Below are 13293 nucleotides of genomic sequence, written 5' to 3'. Positions count from 1 at the left end.
TAGAGGGGCAGATGGCATTCTGGTTGTCTCAATCAGATCTCCTGGATGAGGCAGTGTTGCAGTACAGTTCTCCAGGGTTGTCTGGGATCAGCAGGTTGGGATGTTCATCAGAATGAAAACAGCCTGTTATTGTTTAACCTTTAGGTGTTCATCCACGGTAGGTCTCCGGGTACACAGGTTTCCCCAGACTCCAGGATTCACCAGAGTAGGGAGTAAAAAGCATGGGTTGTAGCTGAATCACAAAACACACCCACCTGGAAAACATAAGTGTTACCGGCTAAATATAAAGTGAAAGCAAGTGAATCCTTGTTTATTTTCTCACTTTCAAATGATGAATTGATTAGCCGTAAAGGTGAGCTTGGAAAACGTTTCCTCATTAGATGAGTGACCATGCTAATGCCGAGCTCATTTTCCTCTGGGTGTTACATGGAATCACACCCTGAAATAAGAAAGTTGTCACTGGCATTCCAATCGATCCAGCAGATGTCTGTATGATGTGGGTGGCCACTGGCCTCTCTCTGAGCCAACTAAAGAGCTCTTGATGTTAGAGTAAGTGGACCTGCAGAATATGTTCTCTCCATCAGCATCTCATTCACTCTACTTTAGTCAGGTGAGGTGATCCTGGACGTGAGCACAGACTCATTCAGATGCTGAGACATGACAGAAACCAACGGGACAAAGTAGAGTTCCTGCTTCTCTAACTTGAATCTATATGTATAGAGTATAAGGTTGTCTCTGCTTAACACAGAAAGTCGGGGGCACAATACATATATCATGGCTGGCACATTGTTTGGAGTAACCTCACAGGCAACAAGAGCTTCTGATAACATTCCTCCTAGGGTGTTTTCACACTTGGTCCCTTTCAGACAATTTTCAGTTCGCTGAATTCTTTGTGCAGTGTGAACACTCCAAAGGAACTCAGACCCCTCAAAAGAGCCCCCAAAGTGATCCGAACTGAGACAATCTCGAGAGGTGGTTTGAGTTCGATTCGCTTGCATTCCGCTGTCCGGTTCCATTTTTTAGGGCAATGTGAACACAAAACTCCCCAGGTTCACTTGCCATTATTCCAGCACCACACACTAGACTACTGCAACACTGTTTCACCTGCCATAACCCCTCACACTAGACTACTGACATAACCCCTCACACTAGACTACTGCAACACTGTTTCACCTGCCATAACCCCTCACACTAGACTACTGACATAACCCCTCACACTAGACTACTGACATAACCCCTCACACTAGACTACTGCAACACTGTTTCCCCTGACATAACCCCTCACACTAGACTACTGACATAACCCCTCACACTAGACTACTGACATAACCCCTCACACTAGACTACTGACATAACCCCTCACACTAGACTACTGACATAACCCCTCACACTAGACTACTGACATAACCCCTCACACTAGACTACTGACATAACCCCTCACACTAGACTACTGCAACACTGTTTCACCTGACATAACCCCTCATACTAGACTACTGACATAACCCCTCACACTAGACTACTGACATAACCCCTCACACTAGACTACTGACATAACCCCTCATACTAGACTACTGACATAACCCCTCACACTAGACTACTGACATAACTCCTCATACTAGACTACTGACATAACCCCTCACACTAGACTACTGACATAACCCCTCACACTAGACTACTGACATAACCCCTCACACTAGACTACTGCAACACTGTTTCACCTGACATAACCCCTCATACTAGACTACTGCCATAACCCCTCACACTAGACTACTGCAACACTGTTTCACCTGACATAACCCCTCACACTAGACTACTGCCATAACCCCTCACACTAGACTACTGACATAACCCCTCACACTAGACTACTGACATAACCCCTCACACTAGACTACTGACATAACCCCTCACACTAGACTACTGCCATAACCCCTCACACTAGACTACTGACATAACCCCTCACACTAGACTACTGACATAACCCCTCACACTAGACTACTGCAACACTGTTTCACCTGACATAACCCCTCACACTAGACTACTGCCATAACCCCTCACACTAGACTACTGACATAACCCCTCACACTAGACTACTGCAACACAGTTTCCCCTTACATAACCCCTCACACTAGACTACTGCAACACCGTTTCCCCTGACATAACCCCTCACACTAGACTACTGCAATACAGTTTCCCCTGACATAACCCCTCACACTAGACTACTGCAACACCGTTTCCCCTGCCATAACCCCTCACACTAGACTACTGCAACACCGTTTCCCCTGACATAACCCCTCACACTAGACTACTGACATAACCCCTCACACTAGACTACTGCAACACAGTTTCCCCTGACATAACCCCTCACACTAGACTACTGCAACACAGTTTCCCCTGACATAACCCCTCACACTAGACTACTGCAACACAGTTCCCCTGACATAACCCCTCACACTAGACTACTGCAACACAGTTTCCCCTGACATAACCCCTCACACTAGACTACTGCAACACCGTTTCCCCTGACATAACCCCTCACACTAGACTACTGTAACACTGTTGCCCCTGCCATAACCCCTCACACTAGACTACTGACATAACCCCTCACACTAGACTACTGCAACACTGTTTCCCCTGACATAACCCCTCACACTAGACTACTGACATAACCCCTCACACTAGACTACTGCAACACTGTTTCCCCTGACATAACCCCTCACACTAGACTACTGCAACACTGTTTCCCCTGTCATAACCCCTCACACTAGACTACTGCCATAACCCCTCACACTAGACTACTGACATAACCCCTCACACTAGACTACTGACATAACCCCTCACACTAGACTACTGACATAACCCCTCACACCAGACTACTGACATAACCCCTCACACTAGACTACTGCAACACTGTTTCCCCTGACATAACCCCTCACACTAGACTACTGACATAACCCCTCACACTAGACTACTGCAACACTGTTCCCCTGCCATAACCCCTCACACTAGACTACTACAACACTGTTCCCCTGCCATAACCCCTCACACTAGACTACTGACATAACCCCTCACACTAGACTACTGACATAACCCCTCACACTAGACTACTGACATAACCCCTCACACTAGACTACTGCAACACTGTTTCTCCTGACATAACCCCTCACACTAGACTACTGCCATAACCCCTCACACTAGACTACTGCAACACCGTTTCCCCTGCCATAACCCCTCACACTAGACTACTGCAACACTGTTTCCCCTGACACAACCCCTCATACTAGACTACTGCAACACTGTTTCTCCTGCCATAACCCCTCACACTAGACTACTGACATAACCCCTCACACTAGACTACTGCAACACCGTTTCCCCTGCCATAACCCCTCACACTAGACTACTGCAACACTGTTTCCCCTGCTATAACACCTCAGACTAGACTACTGCCAAAACCCCTCACACTAGACTACTGCAACACCGTTTCCCCTGACATAACCCCACACACTAGAGTACTGCAACACAGTTTCCCCTGACATAACCCCTCACACTAGACTACTGAAACACAGTTTCCCCTGCCATAACCCCTCACACTAGACTACTGACATAACCCCTCACACTAGACTACTGCAACACAGTTTCCCCTGACATAACCCCTCACACTAGACTACTGCAACACTGTTTCCCCTCCCATAACCCCTCACACCAGACTACTGCAACACTTTTTCTCCTGCCATAACCCCTCACACTAGACTACTGCAACACTGTTTCCCCTGACATAACCCCTCACACTAGACTACTCCCATAACCCCTCACACTAGACTACTGCAACACTGTTTCTCCTGCCATAACCCCTCACACTAGACTACTGCAACACTGTTTCCCCTGACATAACCCCTCACACTAGACTACTGACATAACCCCTCACACTAGACTACTGCAACACTGTTCCCCTGCCATAACCCCTCACACTAGACTACTACAACACTGTTCCCCTGCCATAACCCCTCACACTAGACTACTGACATAACCCCTCACACTAGACTACTGCCATAACCCCTCACACTAGACTACTGCAACACTGTTTCCCCTGACATAACCCCTCATACTAGACTACTGCAACACTGTTTCTCCTGCCATAACCCCTCACACTAGACTACTGACATAACCCCTCACACTAGACTACTGCAACACCGTTTCCCCTGCCATAACCCCTCACACTAGACTACTGCAACACTGTTTCCCCTGCTATAACACCTCAGACTAGACTACTGCCAAAACCCCTCACACTAGACTACTGCAACACCGTTTCCCCTGACATAACCCCACACACTAGAGTACTGCAACACAGTTTCCCCTGACATAACCCCTCACACTAGACTACTGAAACACAGTTTCCCCTGCCATAACCCCTCACACTAGACTACTGACATAACCCCTCACACTAGACTACTGCAACACAGTTTCCCCTGACATAACCCCTCACACTAGACTACTGCAACACCGTTTCCCCTGCCATAACCCCTCACACTAGACTACTGCAACACCGTTTCCCCTGACATAACCCCTCACACTAGACTACTGACATAACCCCTCACACTAGACTACTGCAACACAGTTTCCCCTGACATAACCCCTCACACTAGACTACTGCAACACAGTTTCCCCTGACATAACCCCTCACACTAGACTACTGCAACACAGTTCCCCCTGACATAACCCCTCACACTAGACTACTGCAACACAGTTTCCCCTGACATAACCCCTCACACTAGACTACTGCAACTCCGTTTCCCCTGACATAACCCCTCACACTAGACTACTGCAACACCGTTTCCCCTGACATAACCCCTCACACTAGACTACTGTAACACTGTTGCCCCTGCCATAACCCCTCACACTAGACTACTGACATAACCCCTCACACTAGACTACTGCAACACTGTTTCCCCTGACATAACCCCTCACACTAGACTACTGACATAACCCCTCACACTAGACTACTGCAACACTGTTTCCCCTGACATAACCCCTCACACTAGACTACTGCAACACTGTTTCCCCTGTCATAACCCCTCACACTAGACTACTGCCATAACCCCTCACACTAGACTACTGACATAACCCCTCACACTAGACTACTGACATAACCCCTCACACTAGACTACTGACATAACCCCTCACACCAGACTACTGACATAACCCCTCACACTAGACTACTGCAACACTGTTTCCCCTGACATAACCCCTCACACTAGACTACTGACATAACCCCTCACACTAGACTACTGCAACACTGTTCCCCTGCCATAACCCCTCACACTAGACTACTACAACACTGTTCCCCTGCCATAACCCCTCACACTAGACTACTGACATAACCCCTCACACTAGACTACTGACATAACCCCTCACACTAGACTACTGACATAACCCCTCACACTAGACTACTGCAACACTGTTTCTCCTGACATAACCCCTCACACTAGACTACTGCCATAACCCCTCACACTAGACTACTGCAACACCGTTTCCCCTGCCATAACCCCTCACACTAGACTACTGCAACACTGTTTCCCCTGACATAACCCCTCATACTAGACTACTGCAACACTGTTTCTCCTGCCATAACCCCTCACACTAGACTACTGACATAACCCCTCACACTAGACTACTGCAACACCGTTTCCCCTGCCATAACCCCTCACACTAGACTACTGCAACACTGTTTCCCCTGCTATAACACCTCAGACTAGACTACTGCCAAAACCCCTCACACTAGACTACTGCAACACCGTTTCCCCTGACATAACCCCACACACTAGAGTACTGCAACACAGTTTCCCCTGACATAACCCCTCACACTAGACTACTGAAACACAGTTTCCCCTGCCATAACCCCTCACACTAGACTACTGACATAACCCCTCACACTAGACTACTGCAACACAGTTTCCCCTGACATAACCCCTCACACTAGACTACTGCAACACTGTTTCCCCTCCCATAACCCCTCACACCAGACTACTGCAACACTTTTTCTCCTGCCATAACCCCTCACACTAGACTACTGCAACACTGTTTCCCCTGACATAACCCCTCACACTAGACTACTCCCATAACCCCTCACACTAGACTACTGCAACACTGTTTCTCCTGCCATAACCCCTCACACTAGACTACTGCAACACTGTTTCCCCTGACATAACCCCTCACACTAGACTACTGACATAACCCCTCACACTAGACTACTGCAACACTGTTCCCCTGCCATAACCCCTCACACTAGACTACTACAACACTGTTCCCCTGCCATAACCCCTCACACTAGACTACTGACATAACCCCTCACACTAGACTACTGCCATAACCCCTCACACTAGACTACTGCAACACTGTTTCCCCTGACATAACCCCTCATACTAGACTACTGCAACACTGTTTCTCCTGCCATAACCCCTCACACTAGACTACTGACATAACCCCTCACACTAGACTACTGCAACACCGTTTCCCCTGCCATAACCCCTCACACTAGACTACTGCAACACTGTTTCCCCTGCTATAACACCTCAGACTAGACTACTGCCAAAACCCCTCACACTAGACTACTGCAACACCGTTTCCCCTGACATAACCCCACACACTAGAGTACTGCAACACAGTTTCCCCTGACATAACCCCTCACACTAGACTACTGAAACACAGTTTCCCCTGCCATAACCCCTCACACTAGACTACTGACATAACCCCTCACACTAGACTACTGCAACACAGTTTCCCCTGACATAACCCCTCACACTAGACTACTGCAACACCGTTTCCCCTGCCATAACCCCTCACACTAGACTACTGCAACACCGTTTCCCCTGACATAACCCCTCACACTAGACTACTGACATAACCCCTCACACTAGACTACTGCAACACAGTTTCCCCTGACATAACCCCTCACACTAGACTACTGCAACACAGTTTCCCCTGACATAACCCCTCACACTAGACTACTGCAACACAGTTCCCCCTGACATAACCCCTCACACTAGACTACTGCAACACAGTTTCCCCTGACATAACCCCTCACACTAGACTACTGCAACTCCGTTTCCCCTGACATAACCCCTCACACTAGACTACTGCAACACCGTTTCCCCTGACATAACCCCTCACACTAGACTACTGTAACACTGTTGCCCCTGCCATAACCCCTCACACTAGACTACTGACATAACCCCTCACACTAGACTACTGCAACACTGTTTCCCCTGACATAACCCCTCACACTAGACTACTGACATAACCCCTCACACTAGACTACTGCAACACTGTTTCCCCTGACATAACCCCTCACACTAGACTACTGCAACACTGTTTCCCCTGTCATAACCCCTCACACTAGACTACTGCCATAACCCCTCACACTAGACTACTGACATAACCCCTCACACTAGACTACTGACATAACCCCTCACACTAGACTACTGACATAACCCCTCACACCAGACTACTGACATAACCCCTCACACTAGACTACTGCAACACTGTTTCCCCTGACATAACCCCTCACACTAGACTACTGACATAACCCCTCACACTAGACTACTGCAACACTGTTCCCCTGCCATAACCCCTCACACTAGACTACTACAACACTGTTCCCCTGCCATAACCCCTCACACTAGACTACTGACATAACCCCTCACACTAGACTACTGACATAACCCCTCACACTAGACTACTGACATAACCCCTCACACTAGACTACTGCAACACTGTTTCTCCTGACATAACCCCTCACACTAGACTACTGCCATAACCCCTCACACTAGACTACTGCAACACCGTTTCCCCTGCCATAACCCCTCACACTAGACTACTGCAACACTGTTTCCCCTGACATAACCCCTCATACTAGACTACTGCAACACTGTTTCTCCTGCCATAACCCCTCACACTAGACTACTGACATAACCCCTCACACTAGACTACTGCAACACCGTTTCCCCTGCCATAACCCCTCACACTAGACTACTGCAACACTGTTTCCCCTGCTATAACACCTCAGACTAGACTACTGCCAAAACCCCTCACACTAGACTACTGCAACACCGTTTCCCCTGACATAACCCCACACACTAGAGTACTGCAACACAGTTTCCCCTGACATAACCCCTCACACTAGACTACTGAAACACAGTTTCCCCTGCCATAACCCCTCACACTAGACTACTGACATAACCCCTCACACTAGACTACTGCAACACAGTTTCCCCTGACATAACCCCTCACACTAGACTACTGCAACACTGTTTCCCCTCCCATAACCCCTCACACCAGACTACTGCAACACTTTTTCTCCTGCCATAACCCCTCACACTAGACTACTGCAACACTGTTTCCCCTGACATAACCCCTCACACTAGACTACTCCCATAACCCCTCACACTAGACTACTGCAACACTGTTTCTCCTGCCATAACCCCTCACACTAGACTACTGCCATAACCCCTCACACTAGACTACTGCAACACTGTTTCCCCTGACATAACCCCTCACACTAGACTACTGACATAACCCCTCACACTAGACTACTGCAACACTGTTCCCCTGCCATAACCCCTCACACTAGACTACTACAACACTGTTCCCCTGCCATAACCCCTCACACTAGACTACTGACATAACCCCTCACACTAGACTACTGACATAACCCCTCACACTAGACTACTGCAACACTGTTTCTCCTGACATAACCCCTCACACTAGACTACTGCCATAACCCCTCACACTAGACTACTGCAACACCGTTTCCCCTGCCATAACCCCTCACACTAGACTACTGCAACACTGTTTCCCCTGACATAACCCCTCATACTAGACTACTGCAACACTGTTTCTCCTGCCATAACCCCTCACACTAGACTACTGACATAACCCCTCACACTAGACTACTGCAACACCGTTTCCCCTGCCATAACCCCTCACACTAGACTACTGCAACACTGTTTCCCCTGCTATAACACCTCAGACTAGACTACTGCCAAAACCCCTCACACTAGACTACTGCAACACCGTTTCCCCTGACATAACCCCACACACTAGAGTACTGCAACACAGTTTCCCCTGACATAACCCCTCACACTAGACTACTGAAACACAGTTTCCCCTGCCATAACCCCTCACACTAGACTACTGACATAACCCCTCACACTAGACTACTGCAACACAGTTTCCCCTGACATAACCCCTCACACTAGACTACTGCAACACTGTTTCCCCTCCCATAACCCCTCACACCAGACTACTGCAACACTTTTTCTCCTGCCATAACCCCTCACACTAGACTACTGCAACACTGTTTCCCCTGACATAACCCCTCACACTAGACTACTCCCATAACCCCTCACACTAGACTACTGCAACACTGTTTCTCCTGCCATAACCCCTCACACTAGACTACTGCCATAACCCCTCACACTAGACTACTGCAACATTGTTCCCCTGCCATAACCCCTCACACTAGACTACTGCAACACTGTTTCCCCTCCCATAACCCCTCACATTAGACTACTGACATAACCCCTCACACTAGACTACTGACATAACCCCTCACACTAGACTACTGACATAACCCCTCACACTAGACTACTGACATAACCCCTCACACTAGACTACTGCCATAACCCCTCACACTAGACTACTGCAAAACCGTTTCCCCTGAAATAACCCCTCACATTGGTGCCACAAAAGAGAATAGATGAAAAAAGCGTGTGCTGTTTTTGGATATTGATTAGTGATTGTAAAGGATACACAGAGATTCCAAAATATGTGTGGAGTTTTTTGCTCATATTATTTGTTTGCAATATGTTGATCTATAGGCTAAGAGAGATTCATAAGCTATTTATTCGATTGTGGGGTTTGAATAAAGCTTGCCAGCTTGTAGTCCTAAAAAACGAATGATTTACCTCTGGTTCTCTGAGCCATTCTTATGAGTAGAACGAATGAGGAAAGAATAGGGTTTTGGAATAAACACCGAAAATAAGTTTTGAGGTTAATACAGGCTTATAAGATGTTATACTTTTTTTATATGGGATAATAACAGTAAGTTAACATGACCTTTTATGAATTATGAAGCCTTTGTGTGTGTTGTGTTTTTTTAAATTACATAAATGCTTAAAAATGTAATTTTCCCATAGGCTTTGTTCAACGAACCATGGCAGAGTTAGTGCCTACAAAAAGACACCATTACTATTACTCCCTATAGTGTGAGAAGACAACAACACATTTGGTAAGAATGACAACAAAAGGTACGAAATCTATGCTAGCTCTTAAAGGGGCAGTAGCCTACATTGGGTGCACAATTTTCAGTTAGGCCTACAGCATTTTTTAATCTGCAGTAATTCTTCTGCTATTTCATCTGTTATCAATGATATTTGCATGTTAATATTATCTTCTGATTACAATTATTACATATACAATCTAGTGGCTTCCAAAATGTAAGTAGGTATATCTACCTGTCTGATAACACATTCTGATGGAATGGTTTGTCCTGTACTTTTACCCAGTGTAATTGAGTGAAGGTTGGGAAAAGATGTTGATCCTTTTCTAAACATAGCAATTTGAATGCAGAGAGAACTGAGTTCTTTTGCTCTTTTTTTATTTATTTTTTTACCTCAGTTCACTTTAATAAGGACTGAGATCGCTTCTTTTAAAGAGGACTATATGTGAAAACACAATTACATACTGCCATTTACAGTCTGTGGCAAATTTATATAATAGCTCCTGTCAGCCTTAATTTGTTGAATAACGGCTGCGATGGTCAAGCTTTTACAGTTTAATCCGCCTGGCTGCAACCAGTGAAACAAGGCTAGACAGACTGGCCCTCCGTTCCACACTGCAGTTCCACAGCAACACTCTCATACTCACTGTCTGGCTGAGATGGGGGCATGTGTGGTCCTCTGATGCGAGCAGGGAATGAAACCGTGTGTGAGACATGAATGGATCTGCTGGTGTCCCAGAGCAGGAGATAGGAGTCTGGGGATGGTAATGAATGAAGAAGAATGGAGCAGGGAGGAGGGATGGGATGTTCAGAATGGAGGGACAGAGAGAGGAACTGGAACAGGACTAAGGTCCCTGGACAGGTCGGTGGGAGAGGGCTGTCTACTCAACTCACATGCATATACACACACACACACACACACACACACACACACACACACACACACACACACACACACACACACACACACACACACACACACACACACACACACACACACACACACACACACACACACACACACAGTCGTACAAACTGCATATTTTCACACACTCTTTCAAACATGTACAAACATACTCATAAAAAACATGAGAATAAAATGTCTAGCCTACATGTTTGCTTACAATAAGAACACACAAACCTGCCGGGAACCATTCATCTGTTTGGAGGGGGAGTTATCATTGCTTTCGACCATCCCCTGCCCTCCCCTCCCAACTCAAACCCACATTGCTCTCCAACACCACTTAGCAGAAACAAATTGGCCAGCTCCTTCGCTGAACTTTGAGAAATTCAAAGTTTGTTCGGAAAAAGTCTGAAGCATCTCAAGAGCCCTTCAGGAGTCCTGCTCAAAGCCAACAGAGACCTTATTCAATTGGACAGACTGTCTCTCTACCATGTAGTCTAGTGAGTGGTAACTTGACATATCTCAGATTGCACACATTTTTCATCAAGACAATCGTTAATAGTCAAGTGCCTGTGTTTGTAGCATAGAACACACTCCCACATGTACATCACTGTGCATGCACACACACACAGATGTGTGAATTTGGAGGTCTAGTCAGTCTCCAAGCCCTGGTTACACATTCCATAGTGCTCCACCTCCTCCCCCAATGGGAGTCTTTTGTGCCTGTTGAAAGGCACTGGGGTTACAGGGTTTCTTGTGCCCAGTATAATACTCTCTCTCAAGACAATGACCTCATCGTGATCCCCCCCTCTCTCTTTGTGTGTGTGTGTGTGTGTGTGTGTGTGTGTGTGTGTGTGTGTCACAGAAAGAAAGGGAGACAGAGATGGTGAGAAAATGGAGAGGCAGAGCTCTTTTGAAGAGTTGGAGGAAAGACCGTACTATGCCACTTTGGAGGGGTGTCAGGGGGCTGACTACCTACAGTAGGTATAGAGGCAACTGTGTCACATCTATTTATATTTAAAATCTTGCAAGGAAATCCATGAACCATCCAAATAAATTGTACTTTTCTATTAAAGGTGCAGGCAAGCTAAAAACAACTCCGCATTTTGGGCGTGGCCAACAACAGATAGGGAGTGCAGGTTGAGCAGCAGAGTAGATAGGATAGGATAATCTAGGCTCTCACCGGATGGTACAGTAGGCTATATTACAGTCTTACATTTCTTTTATTACGATCCATCTCTACCATCTTTCTTATGGGGTTATTCATTACTGTAATAGGAGTCCTCTGAGCTTAGTCTAATCTGTCATTCATCTGCAGTAGCCTACATTGCCTACATTCCATACAGTCAGTAACTACTTCTAAAACAGTCTGTTGTACTTACCATTAACAACTGTGGTACCAATGCCTTGAGAGCTGAGACTATAGTAATGTAAAACACACATACAATCAAGCCAAGGGAGCAGTCATTCCCTACAGGAAATTCCTACAGAGCACTTCTGCTGACTAAAGGGTTCAAAGAGTGAATAGTTTAAGAGAATGTTTAATTTAATTTAAGTAACCCACTATTATGGGTAACCTGCATGGAACATTATTGCATATTCTACTCTGCAATACTTCACAGAATACTGTTGCATAGACATCATCTGAATTCTCCTATAAGGTCTAAGGACTCTAATACAGTCCGCTGAACATAAAGAGCATATACATTACATTCTTAAAGGTTATATCCAGCCCTTTTAGCAATCTTTATAGCTGAAGTAATACATCGCACATATTCTCTACAAGAGATCGAAGTAAGAGAATCAAAAAAAGGTCTGAGCAGAGCTCTCCATCCATTGCCAGTGAACTTGTCGCTCTGTTAAGATATAAGCGAAATGGGAGAGAGACATGCACTACCCAGAGATAGCAAGACAAATCAATATCCGTCTGTCTGTATTACCCAGTCACTCCCCATCTCCCCCTCCCCTCCTTCCCCAGAACCACACCCACCAGACAATTCCTATTGTGTCAGGGGCGGCCGCAAGTGATATCACAGAGATTATGGGATGGTGTATGCATGACTGTGTGCGCGAGTGAGAGAGAGAGAGACATGTGTATGTGTATTCTTCATGTCTA

Source organism: Salmo salar, chromosome ssa01 (assembly GCF_905237065.1).
Source record: "Salmo salar chromosome ssa01, Ssal_v3.1, whole genome shotgun sequence".
Classification (NCBI taxonomy): Eukaryota; Metazoa; Chordata; class Actinopteri; order Salmoniformes; family Salmonidae; genus Salmo; species Salmo salar.
This window is presented reverse-complemented; position numbering follows the sequence as displayed.